At 48.7% G+C, this 23,141-nt stretch overlaps 1 protein-coding gene and 1 non-coding gene across 2 annotated transcripts in view; both read right to left on the bottom strand.

The window, feature by feature from the left end:
* LOC140389443 (somatomedin-B and thrombospondin type-1 domain-containing protein) overlaps window positions 1-23,141 on the bottom strand; it is a 282,415-nt gene that overhangs the window by 224,860 nt on the left and 34,414 nt on the right. The window lies entirely within an intron of this gene.
* Window positions 3,316-3,387, bottom strand: trnac-gca (transfer RNA cysteine (anticodon GCA)). Its single transcript has one exon. It is a non-coding gene; the product is annotated as a tRNA-Cys (tRNA).

Raw genomic sequence — 23,141 nt, 5'->3', positions numbered from 1 at the left:
CACTGATGGACTTGCTGAAGAAACATCAAAAATTTCAATGGACAGCGGACTTTCAACAGGCATTTAACTGCCTGAAAGCTGTGATAACCAATGCTCCTGCGTTGGAGAATTGCAAGGGACTCTGTGACCAGATTAAACTAAATTATCTGACTTTAAAGAGCAATGCCAAGGCATAGAGCAATGGACAGATTGTGCAGAGACCTTCTTGTGCAAAGAGAATGTTAATCGAGACGGATTTCTGTTGGAGGAAGAAGAACGGGGAAAAAATGGACTATATTATTGTACTTGTTGCCTTTGAAACAAAAAGTATATTTACTGTGTGCATTTCTTAAAGGATAGTGCAAAGGTGAAAAATGAAACCATCTTGAACTTGATGGTTATTTTTTTTCCTTTGGGGGAGGTGTCATGTGAAAGTACCCTTTAAGAAATGGGTGTTTAAGAAATGTACCTTTAAGAAATGGAGCAGCTCATGTTACTGCAGTGATGTCAGAGTGTGGGTGGAGCTGAGCTCTACTTCTGCTTTTTGGGTTTCAGTTGGAGAAGAGTTTGGGTGTGTCTGTGTTTTCAGGGAGCTGAATCTGAAGTTAAAAGTGAGCCGCACTGCTGTTGATCTCTGCCATCAAAAGACTATCTATGGATCATTTGGCGAACTCAGAATTGTACAAAGGTCTCAGTATTGAATGTAAACCCTAATGTGCTCCTGTTTAGAGGTTGTTAAGTCTTTTGGATGTTAAAAGGACAGCATACGGACTACTTAGTGTTGTATTCTTTGGGGGGGGGGGGTGTATTTGATTTACTGGTTGCTAAGATATTCACTGTTTGTTTTAAAAAGATTAACTTGAGTTCATAGAATAAACATTGTTTTGCTTTAAAAAATACTTTTCCATTTTCTGCTGTACCATACCTGGAGAGTAAGCCGTGTGCTCCCCATACCACAATCTATTAAAAGTTGTGGGTCAGGTGAACTCCATGATACACTTTGGGATTCTCTAAACCCTGGCCCATAACAGAGTAAGACTGCAAACATTTGTGCCATTTCCCTGTGCTTATTTGGCTGGAGCCCAGTTGAGACTGACTAAACTATGTAAGACCATGAAGTATTCTGAACAGTTCTGGTCTCCACATTATAAGGGTGCGGAGGCACTGGTGAAATTGCACTTGAGATTTACTGGAATGGGTACCAGAACTTGAGCGGCTTTGTAAATCAGGAAAGATTGAACAAACTGGGACTCAATTCTCTAGAAAGGGAAAGACTGAGAAGGGACCTGATGGAGGTCTCCAAGGGTATGAAAGAGTTTGATAGGCCGGATGCAGAGAAGATGCTTTCACTGGCGGGTGAGACCAGAACCGGGAGCCATAAATATGAGGTAGTTATGAATAAGTCCAATAAGGGACTTCAGGAGAAATCTCTTTGCTCGGAGATCGACTGGAATGTGGAACTCGTTGCCACAGAAAATAGTTGAGATGAATACCACAAGTGTATTCGGGGGGAAGCTAGGCAACATGAGGGAGAAATGAATAGAAGGATATATCGATGGGTTAGATGATGAGGTGTGTGTGGGGGGGTAGGGGGTGGGGCTTGCGTGGAGCATTAACATCAGCATGGGTTTTTGGGGGCCGAATGGTCAGATTCTATGCTGTCAAACTCACACACCACCAATCAACAGAGACTTGCTTGATCATGGACGTGTCCCAGAAATAAAAGGACTTTTATTTTTAAAGACCTCTAAATATCGTTGTACTAATATATTGATCATCCTTCCTGTAAATCACCCCAAATAAATGAGCATTGCCTGCTGGTCACATTGGTCACATTGAGCAATTGAACGCACCACACAAGCTTGCCACCCCCACATTGATTCTGTATACACCTCCCGCTGCCTCAGGAAGGCAGTCAGCATTATCAGAGACCACTCCCACCCAAGCTTTGCCCTCTTCCAGACCCTTCCATCAGACAGAAGGTACAGAAGTCTGAAGACTCGCACATCCAGACATAGGAACAGCTTCTTCCCCACAGCTACAAGACTCCTCAACGACTCCCCCTCGGACTGATCTGTTCCCTGTAAGAATGCTATTCACGACGCCCTATGCTACTCTTGCTCACGTATTACTTTTTTGGCCCTTGTAACCAATCCGCACTGTAACCAATCAGTAGTTGTTGATGTTCCATTTGTCAATGTACTCTGTCGATTATTCTTGTGTCTACTATGTACGTACTGTGTACTTTACCTTGCCACAGAAAAATACTTTTCACCATACTACGGTACATGTGACAATAAATATCAATCAATCAATGAAAGAAACCAATCCGGAATTAACGAGATCCTAATGGGCGGCACGGTAGCACAGTGGTTAGCACTGTTGCTTCACAGCACCAGGGACCCTGGTACAATTCCAGCTTGGGTCACTGTCTGTGCGGAGTCTGCACGTTCTCCCCGTGTCCGCGTGGGTTTCCTCTGGAGGCTCCGGTTTCTCCCACAAGTCCCGAAAGGCGCGCTTGTTAAGTGAATTGGACATTCTGAATTCTCCCTCCGTGTACCCGAACTGGTGATGAAGGGATTTTCACAGTAACTTCATTGCAATGTTGATGTAAGCCCACTTGTGACACTAAGAAAGATTATTATTATGAGAGAGGAAGCGGCAGGTTCATAGACAATGCAGATATCAATGGTCGAATTGATACATCATCCAACCCAGAACAGTCCAACTTTCACAGCAGAAGGAGAAAGAAGGCAGGTCCCAAATTCCCCTCAGCCAGAAAGGGGTCAAACCCCAAGCTGTTGGCACCGAATTGATCCACACCTGGCTGACCAGGAATCTCTCCCAATCTGTTACAGGCGGGTGTTAGAAGGATTTGCGGGCTTATAATTGACTGCATTACGGACGCACCTTCCTTGATGATCAAGTCCTGGTGTGGGATTCAAACCGAGATTCGGGCTCAGATGCAGGGACCCTACCCCACCCAACTGCATCACAAGATCATAGAATTTACAGTGCAGAAGGAGGCCATTCGGCCCATCGAGTCTGCACCAGCTCTTGGAAAGAGCACCCCAGCCAAGGTCAACACCTCCATCCTATCCCCATAACCCGACCGAACACTAAGGGCAATTTTGGCCACTAAGGGCAATTTATCATGGCCAATCCACCTAACCTGCACATCTTTGGACTGTGGGAGGAAACCGGAGCACCCGGAGGAAACCCACGCACACACAGGGAGGATGTGTAGACTCCGCACAGACAGTGACCCAAGCCAGAATCGAACCTGGGACCCTGGTGTTATCCACAATGCTCCCGTGCTGCCCATAAAGGGACCAAAGGGGGCACCCGGATTTGAACCAGGGACCGCTTCATCTGCAGTCAAATGCTCTACCACTGAGCTATACCCCCTCAGTTGACAGATCTCCCATGAGTTGATATTATCTGGTATAAACCAGGCAGAAATACTAGAAAGGAAGCATTCCCCATTAAACATTGAAGTCTCATCGAGGGGGAGAAATGTGAATTGAGAAAAGTTTGTCAACTTCCTCATATGTTTCCTGCTTTTGGGAAATACTGATATAAATTTTGTGAGATGGAATTACACTGTGACCCTGCTTGCTGTGCACCCAAATGAAATGGGTGATCTTCCAGACTGTGTATATAATGGCAAGTTAAATCTCTGTTTAATCTTAATGTATTTAATATGGCTTCAATATCTTTAAAAGTAAGCGTCAACTCCATATGTACCCAAGTACTACATAAGAGAGTGAGGTGTAATGTGTAATGTCCCTGCCTCGGAGTGGGAGAGGTTCCTCATTGGCGATGTACGAGTCTCTAATATCACTATCCATAGCTCCAGATTACAACATGTGTGCGCAAGAAGTGTATGTCGCCATGGCAACCCAGATTCCCTGCGTGAACTGCAACATATCACCATATGAGAGAAGCCAGATGGAATTGTGGGAACATTATCCTCTCACACATGGCAGCCATCAAGTTTGAGAAAGTATAAAAATGATACTCTGTTTTGAGTGAGAGATAGGGATCTTATGTATAACTCTTACCTCTGGACCTGGCATGACATAATTTGACCAAATTCTTGAACGACACTAAGACTCAGACGTGCGAATGATCTTGTTACCGGAATAGTTTATGTCATGAATGCGGTTTTCAAACAGCTGTGTCAAAAGACAATGGTGTAATTCTGCGGAGAATCATGGCGTGGACAATTACTCTTCTATGCTTCAGAGGCACTTGCATTGAGGAAAAGTGAGAACTTATGAACAAAACCCAGCCAGTTAATTTCCTTCCTTTCTGAGTCAGAAGGTCAAGTTCTACTGCAGAGTACCTTGAGCGCAGGATGTGGGCCAGCACACCCAATGCAGGGCTGCAGGAGTGCTGCATTGCTGCAGCTGCCACCTCTTGAATAAGGTGCCACACTGAGGCCCAGTCAGCCCACACAGGTAAAAAAAAATGATAGGGCATTATTCCAAAGCGCCGATCATGGCCACAAATCATCTCAAAGCACTTTACAGCCAATGATGTATATTTTAGAAGTGTACCGCATGAAGTGTGACAGCAAGCTCCCCAAACAGCAATGTGACATGACCAGATAGTCTGTTTTTGTGATATCGATTGAGGGATAACTATTGACCAGGAAACCCGGCATAACTTCCCATTCTTATTTAAAAGTGTTGTGGGATCTTTTACCTCCACCTGAGGGGGCAGTTTGCGCCTCAGTTTAATTTCTCCTCCAAACAGCTACTCCTCTGGCAGTGCAGCACTCCCTCAGCCCTGGAGTCAGCCTTAGAGCGCGATTTAAGTAAATAGGAAGGAAGTCCCATAGAGAGAGAGTTCAGACGCTTGTATCCCAGCACTGAGGAACTCAACGCTACCGAACAGCACTCGGCTTAGAAAGGGGGCCTCGGCGGTGACCGCGGGACCGAGGCCGCACACAGCCCCATTTACTGCACTGGGGAGCTCTGCTCGCCGGAACTCCTCATTATAGGTGGAGATCTCTGCAGCCCCCAACGTGACCCCTGACCCCCACCCCAACTCACTAAGGGCACCCCCCCCCCAACACCCACACAGAGCCCCCTCAGCCCGATGTGAAAAATGGTACCTTGGCCGTGCCCCTGCCAGTTGGCGGCACCCAGGCAGCACTGCCAGAGTGCCCAGATGGCACCAGCAGGGCCAGGGTACCAACCTGCACGAAGGGAAAGCACCTGGGAACCTCCAATCCCCTGGGAGACCCTCCCGCGGGCCATTCCATCAGTCCCTGTTTGTGGACCACCACTCAGCAGCTCTCTCTCCAGATCTCCGAGGCAGTGAGACTAACTGTCTCGCTCTAATATGCAGATTTTCCAAAATGCGATCCCACGCACAATGGGTGGGATTTACATTGCAACGTCTCACTTAATCACATTAGATCTTATGAGGCATTGCGAGCCAAGTAGACCCCGGGAGCGGGGTCTCCCGGCTTCTGTCGGTCACATTGCGCCACCTGGTCGTTCGATCACGCCGCTAACCTTTGTGCTTGAGTTGGGCTCGAATCTACCACCTTTTGGTCACAGAGACGAGAGTGCTATCAACTGAGCCGTGTCAGACCTCACACGATGCAGTGTTGTAATTCGGCAGATGGTAATTCGGCAACCATAAGACACAGGAGCAGAATTAGGCCACTCAGCCCATCGAGTCTGCTCCGCCCTTCAATCATGGCTCATCCCCATTCCCCTGCCTTCTCCCCATAACCCCTGATCCCCTTATTAATCAAGAACCTATCTATCTCTGTCTTAAAGACACTCAGTGATTTGGCCTCCATAGCCTTCTGCGGCAAAGAGTTCCACAGACTCACCACCCTCTGGCTGAAGAAATTCCTCCTCATCTCTGTTTTGAAGGAATGTCCGTTTAGTCTGAGATGGTGTCCTCTGGTTCTAGTTTTTCCTACAAGTGGAAACATCCTCTCCACGTCCATTCTATTCAGGCCTCGCAGTATCCGGTAAGTTTCAATAAGATCCCCTCTCATCCTTCTAAACTCCAATGAGTAGAGACCCAGAGTCCTCAACCGTTCCTCGCACGACAAGCTCTTAATTCCAGGGATTATTTTTGTGAATCTCCTCTGGGCCCTTGCCAAGGCCAACACATCCTTCCTAAGATACGGGGCCCAAAACTGTTCACAATACTCCAAATGGGGAATGACCGGAGCCTTATACAGCCTCAGAAGTACATCCCTGGTCTTGTATTCTAGCCCTCTCGACATGAATGCTAACATTGCATTTGCTTCCTCACTGCCGACTGAACCTGCACGTTAACCTTAAGAGAATCCTGAACTAGGGCCGGGATTCTCCGAGTCTCCACCCCGCAATCGGGGACGGAGAATGGGCGTCAGACCCCCCCTTTAGTCTGCGATGGTGTCCTCTGGTTCTAGTTTTTCCTACAAGTGGAAACATCCTCTCCACGTCCACTCTAGCCAGGCCTTGCAGTATCCTGTAAGTTTCAATAAGAGCCCCCCTCATCCTTCTAAACTCCAATGAGTACAGACCCAGAGTCCTCAACCATTCCTCATATGTTAGACCGCATGACGGCTCTGGAGCTGCGGATGGACTCACTTTGGAGCATCCGCGATGCTGAGGAGGTCGTGGAAAGCACGTTCAGTGAGTTGGTCACACCGCAGATTAGGATTGGTGAGGGAGACAGGGAATGGGTGACCAAAAGGCAGAGAAAGAGCAGGAAGGCAGTGCAGGTGTCCCCTGCGGTCATCTCCCTCCAAAACAGGTATACCGTTTTGGATAATGTTGGGGGAGATGACTCACCAGGAGAAGGCAGTAGTAGCCAGGCTCATGGAACCATGGCTGGCTCTGCTGCACAGAAGGGCAGGAAAAAGACTGGCAGGGCTATAGTCATAGGGGCTTCAATCGTAAGGGGAGTTGACAGGCGTTTCTGTGGTCGAAAACAAGACTCCCGAATGGTATGTTGCCTCCCGGGTGAACGGGTCAGGGATGTCTCAGATCGGCTGCAGGACATACTGAAGGGGGAGGGTGAACAGCCAGTTGTCGTGGTGCATATAGGCACCAACGATATAGGTAAAAAACAGGATGAGGCCCTACAATCAGAATCTAGGGAGTTAGGAGATAAGTTAAAAAGTAGGACCTCAAAGGTAGTAATCTCAGGATTGCTACCAGTGCCACGAGACAGTCAGAGTAGAAATTCAAGAATAGTCAGAATGAATATGTGGTTTGGGAGATGGTGCAGGAGGGAGCACATTGGGACATTGGAACCGGTTCTGGGGGCGGTGGGGCCATTACAAATCGGATGGTCTACACCTGGGCAGGACTGGAACCAATGTCCTAGGGGGTGCTTTTGCTAACATTGTTGGGGAGGTTTTAAACTAATGTGGCAGGGGAATGGGAACCAGATTAGGAAGTTAGAGGTCAGTAAAGAGGCAGCAACTAAAGCCAGTAAAGTACTAGATAATAAACTCAATGTGAATAAGGGGAAGAGTAGACAGGGAAGAGATGATGAACGCAAAGGGACAGGTGGTCTGAGGTGCTTTTGTTTCAATGCGAGAAGTGTAGCAGGTAAGGCAGATGAACTTAGGGCTTGGATTAGTACCTGGGAATATGATGTTATTGGTATTACTGAGACTTGGTTGAGGGAAGGGCAAGACTGGCAACTAAATATCCCAGGGTATAGATGCTTCAGGAAGGATAGAGAGGGAGGTAAAAGGGGTGGAGGAGTTGGATTACTAGTCAGAGATGATATCACAGCTGTGATTAAGGAGGGCACGATGGAGGATTCGAGCACTGAGGCAACATGGGTTGAGCTAAGAAATACGAAGGGTGCAGTAACATTGTTGGGACTTTACTCCAGGCCTCCTAAAAGCAAGCGTGAAGTAGAGGTACAAATATGTAGACAGATTATAGAAAAATGTAGGTGCAATAGGGTGGTCGTGATGGGAGATTTTAACTTCCTCAACATTGAATGGGACTCATGTAGTGTTGGAGGTGTAGATGGAGCAGAATTTGTAAGGAGCATCCAGGAGAGTTTTTTAGAGCAGTATGTAAATAGTCCAACTCGGGAAGGGGCCATACTGGACCTGGCATTGGGGAATGATCCCGGCCAGCTGGCTGAAGTTTCAGTTGGTGATTACTTTGGGAATAGCGATCACAATTCCGTAAGTTCTAGAATACTCATGGACAAAGGCGAGAGTGGTCCTAAAGGAAGAGTGCTAAATTGGGGAAAGGCCAAGTATAACAAAATTCGGCAGGAGCTAGGGAATGTGGATTGGGAGCAGCTGTTTAAGGGTAAATCCTCATTTGAAATGTGGGAGTCTTTTAAGGCAAGGTTGATTAGAGTGCAGGACAGACATGTCCCTGTGAAAATGAGGGATCAAAATGGCAAGATTAGGGAACCATGGATGACGGGTGGAATTGTGAGACTAGCTAAGATGAAAAAGGAAGCATACATAAGATCTAGGCGACTTAAAACTGATGAAGCTTTGGAGGAATATCGGGAAAGTAGGACAAATCTCAAACGCGCAATAAAGAGGGATAAAAGGGGTTATGAAATATCTTTGGCTAACAGGGTTAAGGAAAATGCCAAAGGCTTTTATTCGCATCTAAGGAGCAAGTGGGTAACTAGAGAAAGGATTGGCCCACTCAAAGACAAAAGAGGGTATTTATGCGTGGAGTCAGAGGAAATGGGTGAGATTCTTAATGAATACTTTGCATCGGTATTCACCAAGGAGAGGGACATGACGGATGTTGAGGCTAGGGATGGATATTTAAATACTTTAGGTCAAGTCGGCATAAGGAAGGGGGAGGTTTTGGGTATTCTAAAAGGCATTAAGGTGGACAAGTCCCCAGGTCCGGATGGGATCTATCCCAGGTTACTGAGGGAAGCGAGGGACGAAATAGCTGGGGCCTTAACAGATATCTTTGCAGCATCCTTGAGCACGGGTGAGGTCCTGGAGGACTGGGGAATTGCTAATGTTGTCCCTTTGTTTAAGAAGGGTAGCAGGGATAATCCAGGGAATTATAGACCTGTGAGCTTGACGTCAGTGGTAGGCAAACTGTTGGAGAAGATACTGAGGGATAGGATCTATTCACATTTGGAAGAAAATAGACTTATCAGTGATAGGCAGCATGGTTTTGTGCAGTGAAAGTCATGTCTTACAGACCTAATAGAATTCTTTGAGGAAGTGACAAAGTTAATTGATGAGGGAAGGGCAGTAGATGTCATATACATGGACTTCAATAAGGCGTTTGATAAAGTTTCCCATGGCAGGTTGATGGAAAAAGTGAAGTCGTATGGGGTTCAGGGTGTACTAGCTAGATGGATAAAGTACTGGCTGGGCAACAGGAGACAGAGAGTAGTGGTGGAAGGGAGTGTCTCAAAATGAAGAAACGTGACTAGTGGTGTTCCACAGTGATCCGTGCTCGGATCACTGTTGTTTGTGATTTACATAAATGATCTGGACGAAGGTATAGGTGGTCTGATTAGCAAGTTTGCAGATGATACTAAGATTGGTGGAGTTGCAGATAGTGAGGAGGACTGTCAGAGAATACAGCAAAATATAGATAGATTGGAGAGTTGGGCATAGAAATGGCAGATGGAGTTCAACCCAGGCAAATGCGAGGCGGTGCATTTTGGAAGATCTAAATCAAGAGCGGACTATACGGTCAATGGAAGAGTCCTGGGGAAAATTGATGTACAGAGAGATCTGGGAGTTCAGGTCCATTGTACCCTGAAGGTGGAAACGCAGGTCGATAGAGTGGTCAAGAAGGCATACAGCATGGTTGCCTTTATCGGACGGGGTATTGAGTACAAGAGTCGGCAGGTCATGTTACAGTTGTATAGGACTTTGGTTAGGCCACATTTGGAATACTGCGTGTAGTTCTGGTCGCCACATTACCAGAAGGATGTGGATGCTTTAGAGAGGGTACAGAGGAGGTTCACCAGGATGTTGCCTGGTATGGAGGGTGCTAGCTATGAAGAAAGGTTGAGTAGATTAGGATTGTTTTCGTTGGAAAGATGGTGGTTGAGGGGGGACCTGATTGAGGTCTACAAAATTATGAGAGGTATGGACAGGGTGGATAGCAATAAGCTTTTTCCAAGAGTGGGGGTGTCAATTACAAGTGGTCACGATTTCAAGGTGAGAGGGGGAAAGTTTAAGGGAGATGTGCGTGGAAAGTTTTTTACGCAGAGGGTGGTGGGTGCCTGGAACGCTTTGCCAGCGGAGATGGTAGAGGCGGGCACGATAGCATCATATAGACAGATATAAGAACGGATGGGGAACAGAGGGAAGTGGATCCTTGGAAAATAGAAGACAGGTTTAGATAAAGGATCTGCATCGGCGCAGGCTGGGAGGGCCGAAGGGCCTGTTCCTGTGCTGTAATTTTCTTTGTTCTTTGTTGACAAGCTTTTCATTCCAGGGATCATTCTTGTGAACCTCCTCTGGTCCCTTTCCAAGGCCAGCACATCCTTCCTTAGATACAGGGCCCAAAACTGCTCATAATACTCCAAGTGGGGTCTGACCCGAGCCTTATATAGCCTCAGAAGTACATCTCTGCTCTTGTATTCTAGCCGTCTCGACATGAATGCTAACATTGTATTTGCCTTCTTTACTGCCAACTGAACCTGCACGTTTACCTTAAGAGAATCTTGAACAAGGACTCCCAAGTCCCTTTGTGCTTCTGATTTCCTAAGCATTTCCCCATTTAGAAAATAGTCTATGCCTAAATTCCTCCTTCCAATGTGCGTAACCTCACACTTTTCCACATTGTACGGTTTTAGTTTAGGCAGGTACCATGGTCAGCGCAGGCTTGGAGATCCGAAGGCCTGTTCCTGTGCTGTATTGTTCCTTGTCTTTGTATTCCACCTGCCACTTCTTTGTCCACCCTCCTAGCCTGTCCAAATCCTTCTACATCACCCCTGCTTCCTCAATACTACCTGTCCCTCTGCATATCTTTGTATCATCTGCAAATGTAGCAACAGTGCCTTCAGTTCCTTCTTCCAGATCATTAATGTATATTGTGAAAAGTTGTGGTCCCAGCACCGACCCCTGAGGCACACCACTAGTCACCGGCTGCCATCCTGAAAAAGACCCCTTTATCCCCACTCTCTGCCTACTGCCATACAGCCAATCCTCTATTCTTGTCAAGATCTTACCCTTAACACCATGGGCTCTTAACTTATATAACAGTCTCCTATGTGCACCTTGTCAAAGGCCTTCTGGAAATCTAAATAAATCACGTCCACTGGTTCTCCTTTGTCTAACTTCCTTGTTACCTCCTCAAAGAACACTTAACAGATTTGTCAGACATGACCTCCCCTTGACGAAGCCGTGCTGACTCAGTCCTATTTTATCATGCACTTCCAAGTACTCCACGATCTCATCTTTAATAGTGGACTCTAAAATCGTACCAATGGCCGAAGTCAGGCTAACTGCCCTATAATTTCCCATCTTCTGCTTCCCTCCCTTCTTAAACAGGGGTGTTACATTAGCCACTTTCCACTCTGGGACCCTTCCTGTCTCCAATGATTCCTGAAAGATCACCACCAATGCCTCCACAATCTCCTCAGCTATCTCCTTCAGAACCCTGAGGTGCAGTCCATCTGGTCCAGGTGATTTATCCACTGATTTACACCTCTTCCTATTTTTATCTCCCCGGGAGAGGGGCTGCTGACTCACTGTCACCAGTTTCTCAATATCACACAATTTCAGAATCCATCCCTTAGACTGTGGCCCTGCCTCTAGAATGCTTCAGTCCCACCGTAAACCGTCACTGTTTAGGGTCATAGATGTTTACAGCATGGAAACAGGCCCTTCGGCCCAGCTTGTCCATGCCGCCCTGTTTCTATCACTAAGCTAGTCCCACTTGCCCGCATTTGGTCCATATCCCTCTATACCCACCCTGCCCATGTAACTGTCTAACTGCTTTTTAAAGGAAATAATTGTACCCACCTCTACTACTGCCTCTGGCAGCCCGTTCCAGATTCTCACCACCCTCTGTGTGAAGAAATTTCACCTCTGGTCTCTTTCGTATCTCTCCCCTCGCACCTTAAACCTATGCCCTCTAGTTCTAGACTCCTCTACCTTTGGGAAAAGGTGTTGACTGTCTACCTTATCTATGCTCCCCATTATTTTATAGACCGCTATAAGATCACCCCTAAGCCTCCTACGCTTCAGGGAAAAAAGTCCCAGCCTATCCAGCCTCTCCTTATAACTCAGACCATCAAGTCCTGGTAGCATCCTCGTAAATCTCTTCTGCAGTCTTTCTAGTTTAACAATATCCTTCCTGACTTCCAGTTGCGGCGATGCGGAGCTCAGCCGCACATTTCGGCGGCTCCTGCTAGAACGGACTTTTGGGCTCTCTGGAGGAGCCCCAACGGAAATTTTTTGACCGATTCCCGTGTGGGAAGGTGAGAGCAAGGTCCCCCTTCCGTCGTGTATGGAGGGGACCAGAAGTGGAACGGGAGGAAACGAGGCTTTGGAGCAACGGCAGAAATGAGGGGGGAAAAAACAAGATGGCGGAGGGCAGAGATCGAGCAGCACGGGGGCCGGACCAGCAGGAGTTTCTCAGGCGCTGCGTGGAGGAGCTTAAAAAGGAGGTGCTGGCGCCAATGCTGACGGCGATCGAGGGGCTGAAGGAGACCCAGAAGGCCCAGGAGATAGAGCTCCGGGAGGTGAGGGACAAAACCAACGAGAATGAGGACGAGATCTTGGGCCTGGCGGTGAAGATGGAGGCGCACGAGGCGCTGCACAAGAGGTGGGCCGAGAGATTCGAGGGCCTGGAGGAAGAAGAATCTCCGGATGCTTTGTCTCCCTGAAGGGGTGGAGGGGGCCGACGCTGGGGCATATGTGAGCACGATGCTCCATTCGCTGATAGGTGCCGAGGTCTCTCCGAGCCCCCTGGAGCTAGAAGGGGCTCACCGGGTCCTGGCGAGGAGACCCAAGGCTGGTGAGCCACCGAGGGCGATAGTGGCGAGGTTCCATCGCTTCGCGGACAGAGAGAGTTTCCTGAGATGGGCCAAGAAGGAGCGGAGCAGTAGATGGGAGAATGCGGTGATCCGAGTCTACCAGGACTGGAGCGCGGAGGTGGCAAAGAGGAGAGCTGGCTTCAACCAGGCCAAGGCGGTGCTGCATAGGAAGAGGGTGAGATTCGGAATGCTGCAGCCAGCGCGACTGTGGGTCACATATCAGGATCGACACCACTATTTTGAAACGCCAGAAGAGGCTTGAACCTTTATCCAAACGGAAAAATTGGACTCAAACTGTGGTTGTGGGGGAGATGTTGATTGAATACAGGGTTGTAAATATGGGTAAAGAATGTTTCACGGGTGGGATGATGGTTGGGGATGGGGGAAAAGATTTGATGGGGAGACTGTGAGGAATGTGGGCGTTGGTGCTGGAGGGAGGTGAGACCCGGGGATGGGGGAATTGGGATAAGGCCACAACAGGAGCTGCGCCACAGGGGACGGGGCTGGCTCAGGAAAGCCCGGGCTTTTTCCCGCGTTAGGGAAGGGCGGGAGAGGGGGGGGATGGAGGAGCGCAAGGAGGAGGAGGGATTTCCACATTGGGGGGGGGGGTTAATGGGAAGGCGGGAGAAGCCGGGGTCAGCAGGAGTCAGCTGACTTACGGAAGTATTATGGGGGGAGCAAAAGAGCTAGATCTGGATCTAGCGGGGGGGGGGGAATAGGGTTGCTGCTGCATTGGCCGAGGGGGAACTGAAAACGGAAGAGGTGGTCAGGGCGGAGGGTGCGGGAGGCGTGGGCACGGGACTGGCCTAAAATAGGAGATGGCTAGTCGGCAGGGGGGGGGGGGAGGCCTTTGACCGCGTAGAGTGGGAGTATCTCTGGGAAGTGTTGCGGAGGTTTGGGTTCGGGGGAGGGTTTATGAGCTGGGTTAGGCTCCTATATAGAGCCCCGGTGGCGAGTGTGGTTACGAATTGGCGGAGGTCGGAGTATTTACGGCTGTATCGCGGGATGAGGCAGGGGTGCCCCCTGTCCCCCTGTTGTTTGCATTAGCAATTGAACCTTTGGCCATGGCATTAAGGGAGTCCAGGAAATGGAGGGGGGTGGTCCGAGGGGGGGAGGAGCATCGAGTGTCGCTGTATGCAGACGACCTGTTGCTGTATGTGGCGGATCCAGTGGAGGGGATGGTGGAGGTTATGTAGATTCTTAGGGAGTTTGGGGACTTTTCGGGCTATAAGCTCAATGTAGGGAAAATTGAGCTCTTCGTGGTGCACCCAGGGGACGAGGGAAGAGGGATAGACGACCTACCGTTGAGGAGGGTGAAAAGAACTTTCGGTACTTGGGGATTCAGGTAGCTAGGAGCTGGGGGGCCCTGCACAAACTTAATTTGACGCGGCTGGTGGAGCAGATGGAGGAGGACTTCAAACGATGGCACATGTTGCCACTCTCGCTGGCGGGCAGAGTACAGTCGATTAAAATGGTGGTCCTCCCGAGGTTTCTTTTTGTATTCCAGTGCCTTCCAATTGTGATCCTCAAGGCCCTTTTTAAGAGGGTAGGCAGGAGCATTATGGGTTTTGTATTGGCGAATAAGACCCCGAGGGTAAGGAGGGGGTTTGGAGCGTAGTAGAGATAGAGGAGAGCTGGCGTTGCCGAACCTGGGTGGCTACTACTGGGCAGCCAATGTGGCGATGATCCGTAAGTGGGTGATGGAGGGAGAGGGGGTGGCATGGAAGAGGTTGGAGATGGCGTCCTGCAAAGGAACGAGCCTAAAGATAGCTAAAGATCTGGGGCCAGTGGAGACGGCACCGGGGTGCGATGGGAGCTTCGGTGTGGTCCCCGATCAGGGGTAACCATCGGTTTGTCCCAGGAAGGATGGACGGGGAGTTTCAGAGCTGGCATCGGGCAGGGATTAGAAGAATGGGGGTCCTGTTCATTGATGGGACGTTTGCGAGCCTAGGGGCGCTGGAGGATAAGTTTGGGCGACCCCCGGGAAACGCGTTCAGGTACATGCAAGTGAGGGCGTTTTTGAGGCGACAGGTGAGGGAATTTCCGTTGCTCCCGGCACAGGGGATTCAAGACAGGATGATTTTGGGTGTATGGGTCGGAGAGGGCAAGGTGTCGGCGATATACCAGGAGATGAAAGAAGAGGAGGAGGCTTTGGTAGAGGAGCTGAAGGGTAAATGGGAGGAGGAGCTGGGTGAGGAGACTGAAGAGGGTTTGTGGGCTGATGCCCTGAGTAGGGTCAATTTTTCTTCCTCATGTGTCAGGCTTAGCCTGATACAGTTCAAGGTTATTCACAGAGCGCATATGACGGGGGCGAGGCTGAGTAGGTTCTTTGGGGTGGAGGACAGATGTGGGAGGTGCTCAGGAAGCCCGGTGAACCATGCCCATATGTTTTGGTCGTGCCTGGCACTGGATGGGTTCTGGAGGGGTGTTACGAGAGCAATATCTCAGGTGGTGAAAGTCCGGGTCAAGCCAAGCTGGGGGCTAGCACTATTTGGAATAGTGGACGAGCCGGGAGTGCAGGAGGCGAAAGAGGCCGGCATTCTGGACTTTGCGTCCCTAGTAGCCCGGCGAAGGATCTTGTTAGTGTGGAAAGATGCGAAGCCCCCCAGTGTGGAAGCCTGGATAAATGACATGGCTGGGTTTATCAAGTTGGAGAGGATAACGTTTGCCTCGAGAGGGTCTGTGCAGGGGTTCTCCAGGCGGTGGCAACCGTTCCTAGACTATCTCGCGGAGCGTTAGATGAAGTTCGGTCAGCAGCAGCAGCAAACCAGGGGGAGGGGAGGGGGGGGGGACATCTATTTCGGGGGGGGAGGAAAGAAGGGTGGACGGGGAAGGGGGTTTTTCCTGGGGGCACTTGAGCAAGAAAATACATAAATGTTCAGGAAAGTTGATATGTGCAGGAGGAATCCAATGTACAAAGTTCTGTATTATGTCGATTTGATATGTTTATGTCTTGCTATGTTGAAAATTTTGTTGAAAAATTCTTATTAAACATATTTTTTAAAAAAACAATATCCTTCCTATAATCGGGTGACCAGGACTGAACACAGTATTCTAAGTGTGGTCTTACTGTCTTGTACAACTTCAACAAGACGGCCCAACTCCTGTATTCAATGTTCTGACCAATGAAACCAAGCATGCCGAATGCCTTCTTCACCACCCTGTCCACCTGCGACTCCACCTTCAAGGAGCTATGAACCTGTACTCCTAGATCTCTTTGTTCTGTAACTCTACCCAACTCCCGACCATTAACTGAGTCGGTCCTGCCCTGATTTGATCTAACAAAATGCAACACCTCACAATTATCCAAATTAAACTCCATCTGCCATTCATCGGCTCACCAAGTAATGCGACAAGGCATCACTATCTGGGGCTGGTGTAGCACAGGGCTAAAGAGCTGGCTTTTCAAGCAGACCAAGGCAGGCCAGCAGCACGGTTCAATTCCCGTACCAGCCTCCCCGAACAGGCGCCGGAATGTGGCGACTAGGGGCTTTTTACAGTAACTTCATTTGAAGCCTACTTGTGACAATAAGCGATTTTCATTTCATTCATTTAATTTCATATACTACCACTGTGTTAGAACATAGAACTGTACAGCACAGTACAGGCCCTTCGGCCCACGATGTTGTGCCAAACTAGTCTGAAACTAAGATCAAATCAACCTACTCCCAATCATTCTAGTGCACTCCATGTGCCTATCCAATAACCCCTTGAAAGTTCCTAAAGTGTCCGACTCCACTACCATAGCTGGGAGTGCGTTCCACGCCCCACCCACTCTGAGTAAAGAACCTACCTCTGACATCCCTCCTATATCTCCCACCCTGAATCTTATAGTTATGCCCCCTTGTAACAGCTACATCCACCCGAGGAAAAAGTCGCTGAACGTCCACTCTATCTATCCCTCTCATCATCTTATACACCTCAATTAAGTCACCTCTCATCCTCCTTTGCTCCAATGAGAAAAGCTCTAGCTCCCTCAACCTTTCCTCATAAGACCTACCCTCCAATCCAGGCAGCATCCTGGTAAATCTCCTTTTCACCCTTTCCAATGCTTCCACATCTCTCCTATAATGAGGTGACCAGAACTGCACACAATACTCCAAATGTGGTCTAACCAAGGTCTTGTACAGTTGCAGCATAACCTCACGGCCCTTAAACTCAATACCCCTGTTAATGAATGCTAACACACTGTAGGCTTTCTTCACGGCTCTATCCACTTGGGTGGCAACTTTCAGAGATCTAGGGACATGAACTCCGAGATCTCTCTGCTCCTCCACATCCTTCAGAACCCTGCCATTGACCCTGTAATCCGCAATCAAATTTGTCCTCCCAAAATGAATCACCTCACACTTATCAGGGTTAAACTCCATCCGCCACTTTTCAGCCCAGCTCTGCATCCTATCAATGTCTCTTTGCAGCCTACAACAGCCCTCCACATTATCCACTACTCCGCCAATCTTGGTGTCATCAGCAAATTTACTGACCCGACCTTCAACTCCATCATCCAAGTCATTGATAAGAATCACAAATAGCAGAGGACCCAGCACTGATCCCTGTGGTACGCCGCTAGTGACTGGGCTCCAGGATGAAAATTTACCATCTACCATGTTATTGGCAGATAATACTGTAATGGATACACTTCAAAGTTATTACATTGTAACAAACATTTTAATGATATTAACACTAAGGCAAGTATAACATTGTATTGAGAAATGTGTCAAATTACCATTATGTAATACCATGCCGGGTTGGACAATCCATGACGAGGAAAGGAGGCTGATAACTTAAATTTCACTCACTAATAACATTGCAGTTTGCAGTAACACAGCATCCAGCATAGTCTGGCATTGGAGAGATTTGAACTCTTTTATTTTTAAAACTCTTTTGTCACTAAAGCGTGAGCTGTTGATGCTGCAGCAAGTGGCAAGTGGGCACCTAGGAACCTGAGTGAACCTGAGCTACCCCCACAAGCAACTGGTGTCAGAGTGTTTGATCAGCAGTCATGAATAATTATCATATCGCTAAAATGGGTTCTTGTGCTTGTGGTAACAAGACTGACTTGTCTATGGGGAGTTCAGTTTGTATACGACCATAAATCCATAAGACATAGGAGCTGAATTAGGCCATTCGGCCCATCGAGTATAAAAACTGGCAAGCCATGCTGCGGTTGTACCGAACCTTGGTAAGGCCGCACTTGGAATATTGCGCACAATTCTGGTCGCCACACTCCCAGAAGGATGTGGAGGCTTTGGAGAGGGTGCAGAGGAGCGTTACCAGGATGCTGCCTGGTCTGGAGGGTGTTAGTTACGCGGAGAGGCGGAATAGACCGTTTTCATTAGAAAGACGGAGGTTGAGGGGCGACCTGATCGAGGTCTACAAGGTTATGAGGGGCATGGATTGGGTGGATGGGCAGGCACTCTTTCCCAGCGTGGACGGGTCAGTCACCAGGGGGCATAGGTTAAAGGTCCATGGGGCAAAGTTTAGAGGAGATGTGCGAGGCTGGTTTTTACACAGAGGGTGTTGAGTGCTTGGAACGTGTTTCCAGGGGAGGTTGTGTAAGCAGACGCATTAACGGCATTCAAAAGGCATCTTGACAATACATGGATAGGATGGGGATAGAGGGATACGGCACAAGGAAGTGCTGAAGGTTTTGGCCAAGGTTAGTATCATGACCGGTACAGGCTTGGAGGGCCGAAGGGCCTGTTCCTGTGCTGTATTGTTCTTTGTTCTTTGAGTCAGCTGATATATCTGCGACAGAAACACAGCCACTTCACAACATTCAATGCAGGTCACTGGTGAGGCCGACAGCAAGAAGCAATTTCACTGAGATATCAACCAACATGGACGGCAACTTGTGGGTCTTTGTTTTAAACTGTGTACCAGCCCCTTGTCTCAACTTGCTCGCTATTTACACGTAAGGGATGGCGAGCCCCCATTAGTCTCAGTGATATTTCCCTGGCAAATGTTGGTCCATCAGGCTCACTTTGGGCAGCCAATTTACAGAACGACATTGATGCATTAGGACAGAGTCGAGTAATCAGAACAATCCTTTTGACTGAAGTGCTTATGGAGATTGGCTAATTGCAATGGGCATGTTCTCATTTGAGAAAAGAAAATGATCAGGAAACCTGATCCAGATGTTTACATGCAAATAACTTTTTCAAAGTTGTGATTGCTAGATTACCAGTGAAAATTGGCACCACACCAGCAATACTTAAGGAGCATTGTCCAAAGCTTTGATCGTCATGTCCTGCGTAGGTGTTCCCCGTGGATCGTCAGAGGCCAATCTTAAAGTTTAAATCTATGTTGCCATTAATCTCAGGCTGCTGATATTTACAGATTTTAATGCCAAAGAACTGATAATGCGAGATCAGAAATCTCTGAACTCAGTCCCATGAAGTTCAAACAGGACAAACTATGAAATGTAAACGGATATAGGGCTGTGTTGTCTGGATGTTTTGGGACCAGATTGCAGGCAGGTGGCCAGGCAGCATCAGGTACCAAGTGGCTCTAAGTGTCCTTCCAGATGCCTGGACATGAAGTGAAATGAAAATCGCTTATTGTCACAAGTAGGCTTCAAATGAAGTTACTGTGAAAAGCCCCTAGTCGCCACATTCCGGCGCCTGTTCGGGGAGGCTGGTATGGGAATTGAACCGTGCTGCTGGCCTGCCTTGGTCTGCTTTAAAAGCCAGCTATTTAGCCCAGTGCTAAACCAGCCCCTGATAAAGCCTCTTTAGCCCTGTGATAAACCAGCCCATGTAATCCAGGCTAAAACTCCAGTACAGATCTGCGGCAGTGCTGCACGGTAGGATGGGCAGCACCATGGTTAGCACTATAGCTTCACAGCTCCAGCGTCCCAGGTTCAACCTGGGTCACTGTCTGGGCGGAGTCTGCATGTTCTCCCCGTGTCTGCGTGCGTTTCCTCCGGGCGCTCCGGTTTCCTCCCACAAGTCCCGAAAGACGTGCTGTTAGGTGAATTGGACATTCTGAATTCTCCCTCCGTGTACCCGAACAGGCGCCGGAGTGTAGCGACTAGGGGATTTTCACAGTAACTTCATTGCAGTGTTAATGTAAGCCCACTTGTGACAATAAAAATTATTATTATGAGGAGGTGCCGGTTATCAGATGACACAATTAACTGAGGTCCCACAATGTGGAAGATCTCTCGGCCCTCGTCAAGGAAGAGCAGGGAGTTCTTCCTGACCAAACCTTTAACCGCGACCACCCCCCTCCCCACCCACAACGCCCACACAACCACCAATGTCTCAAAAATAATTTCTAACGAATGTCACATTGCTGTTTGCGGGAGCTTTCTGAGCAAAGATTAGCTGCTAAGTTCCCGACATAGGAATAGTGACTACACTTCAACAGAACGTCATGGGCTGTAAAGGACTATGGGATGTCCTAGGGTTATAAATATGAATATTTCTTCAAGACATTTAAGAATTTTGTGATCCCTTTATTAATTCATTTAATAGAAACAGGTTACGCCTCGGGTGGCACGGTGGTGCAGTGGTTAGCACTGCTGCCTCACAGCGCTGAGGACCTGGGTTTGATCCCGGCCAGTATGGAGTTTGCACATTCTCCCCGTGTCTGCGTGGGTCTCACCCCCACAACCCAAAGATGCGCAGGGTAGGTGGATTGGCCACGCTAAATTGCCCCTTAATAGGAAAAAAAACCCTAATTGGGTACTCTAAATTTATTCTTTTAAAAACAGGTTGAGCCTGGCACAAAAATAAAGTGCACAGGAAAATGACAAGCGCACTTCTTTTCTTTAGAAATCTATAAGGGGTGTGAGCGTTGCTGGCTAAACCAGCATTTATTATCGCTAATGGTGGTGAACTGCTTGAAACGGAGTGGCTTGCTGGGCCATTGTGGAAGACAGTTAAGAGCCATACACAATTCTGTGGGTCTGGAGTCACATGGAGGCCAGACCAGGTAAGGACGGCAGATATCCTTCACTAAAGGACATTAATGAACCAGATGAGATTTTACAACAGTCCAGTTTTCTTGATTATTACTCACCTCTTTTTAAAAAAATGTTAGATTCAATAATTAATTGACTTTAAATTCCCCAGGTGCTGGGATTTGAACTCATGTTTCTGGAGCATTATTCCAGACCTCGGGATTGCTACTTCAGTAACATTACCACTGTTCCACCAACCCACGAAAAGTCTTGACATGAACTGTGCAGATCGGATATGATGTGTTATGTATATGTCCGCGTGGGTTCAAACCCCACCCCTGGTACCATGATGTGTTATGTACTCTGGGATAACACAGGCTGCAACTGGATGCAGCTTTAACCAAAAGATACTCCAGATCTTGAAGTTAGTTCAATCTGATTTATTGAACCAGTAGCACAGTTAGCACAGTTCTCTATGAGTTCGACTCTCTGCTAACCTAAGTGTGGTTACTCTGTCTGACTGAACCAGACTAGTTCTTAGCCAGGTGCTGGAGGTGTGATACTCTACATACATCCTGACTCACTCTGTAGATGTTCATCAGTGGGAAGAGGCGGAGTGTGAGTGCCTCGTGCCTTTTATAGTGAGATCCCACCCCTGAGTGTCCTGCCTGCTCATTGGTCATGTCCTGTTCTCTGTGTTCATTAGCTGCCTGTCTGTGCCTGTCTGTATATCATTATCTGCATGTCTACATATCATGACAGGATATTATTTTCCTCTAGTGCAGACTATGTCTGCACAATATCATTTTTGTCACTGATCTCTGATGTTCCGAGGAAGACAAGCCAGGATTCAATCCCCAGTGTTAAATACTTTCCTGTCCAGCCTCTGACATGAAGCAAGATGTGGTAGCCCCTTTAAGGGGGTGAGTCCCTGGAGGGTCTTTTGACCTGGTTGATCAATGGGGCCGGAGCGCAGGAATGCTGGGGATGGAGCACGGATTTCCCAATTAGTCAGGATATTGGAGTCTTAGAACATGGTCGCTTTTGGGCTTGCTTCTCCCAAAAGGGAACAAAGTCCCATAGTGAGCGCATTTAGCGCCCTGTTTCCCAGCGCGCGCAGTGCCGAGAATCACATGGCTATCCAACGCGACTCGCGTGGAATAAAGGGCCTGAACACTGAATGCCTGGCCAAGGCTGCACAGAGCCCTGCTTTGTACAGCGGGAGCTCCACTCACCGGAACGTCCCAGTATAGTGAGAGATCCGGATGCCACTGGCCCCCCGAAATGATCCCCGACCTCCCCCACCCCCTCAGACCAAACGTAGTATAGTGAGAGATCCGGATGCCACTGCCCCCCCCCAAACACCCATGCTGGGCACCCCCAGCCCAAGGCAGTGCCAACCTGGCAGCGCCCATGCCTGCTGGCAGTGCCACTCAGGCACCTTGGCCATGCCAGGCTGGCAAGCAGGTGGCAATGCCAAGGTGCCAGGCTGGCACTGCCAGGATGCCCAGGTGGCACCAGCTAAACCAGCGCACCACCCTGCCCAAAGGGCATGCAGCTGGCAGACTCCGATCCCTTGGGAGATCGCCACAAGTGCTGTTCCACCTGGTCCCTCTTTGTGGGGACCAGTACTGAATGGCCTTGCCCGAGGTCTCTGAGGCGAAGGGGTTGAGTCCCAAAGCCTCACACACCTCGGGAATCTGCACATTAGAGTGAGGCTTACTGAACCACTCTAATATGCGGATTTGCCAAAAAGTCATCCCGCCCTTTGTGGGCAGGATTTACACCACAATGTCCTGCGAGATCGCGTGGGAACACGCGAGGCGTGGCGAGCTGGGTAGCTCCCGGGAGCGGGGTCTCCCGGCTTTCAATGGCACGCTGTGCCGCGGCGAGCTGCTTTTCCGGCGCACCGTGGCCGTTGCAGCGCGCCCTTGATCTCACTCTTTCTATAGTTTCTTACTCTAATAAATCGTTGAATTGTTAATCCATCTGGTGGTTGTCCATCTGTCAGCATAATACCTTGGCGACGAACATCAACCTGACGGAGTATGTTCCTGCTCTTACAGAAACCAAGTGAAGCCGTCTCCATCAAAGCAAACTCGTTCAACAGTCCGTGAGTGACAAAGGCCCTTTCTGGTTAACAAGAACCATTCCACCCCCGTACATATCAATGGGCTCTAGGCAGCCGGGGGACTCCCACTTACAACCTGATTAGGAATCACACGTCTCCAGGTGTCCCCGACTATAAAACAGCTGAGAAATTGGTGGAGTTAAT

This window comes from Scyliorhinus torazame, chromosome 1, assembly GCF_047496885.1.
Source record: "Scyliorhinus torazame isolate Kashiwa2021f chromosome 1, sScyTor2.1, whole genome shotgun sequence".
Lineage (NCBI taxonomy): Eukaryota > Metazoa > Chordata > Chondrichthyes > Carcharhiniformes > Scyliorhinidae > Scyliorhinus > Scyliorhinus torazame.
The sequence above is the reverse complement of the archived record's forward strand: the minus strand, read 5'-3'. Positions and strand labels throughout refer to the sequence as shown.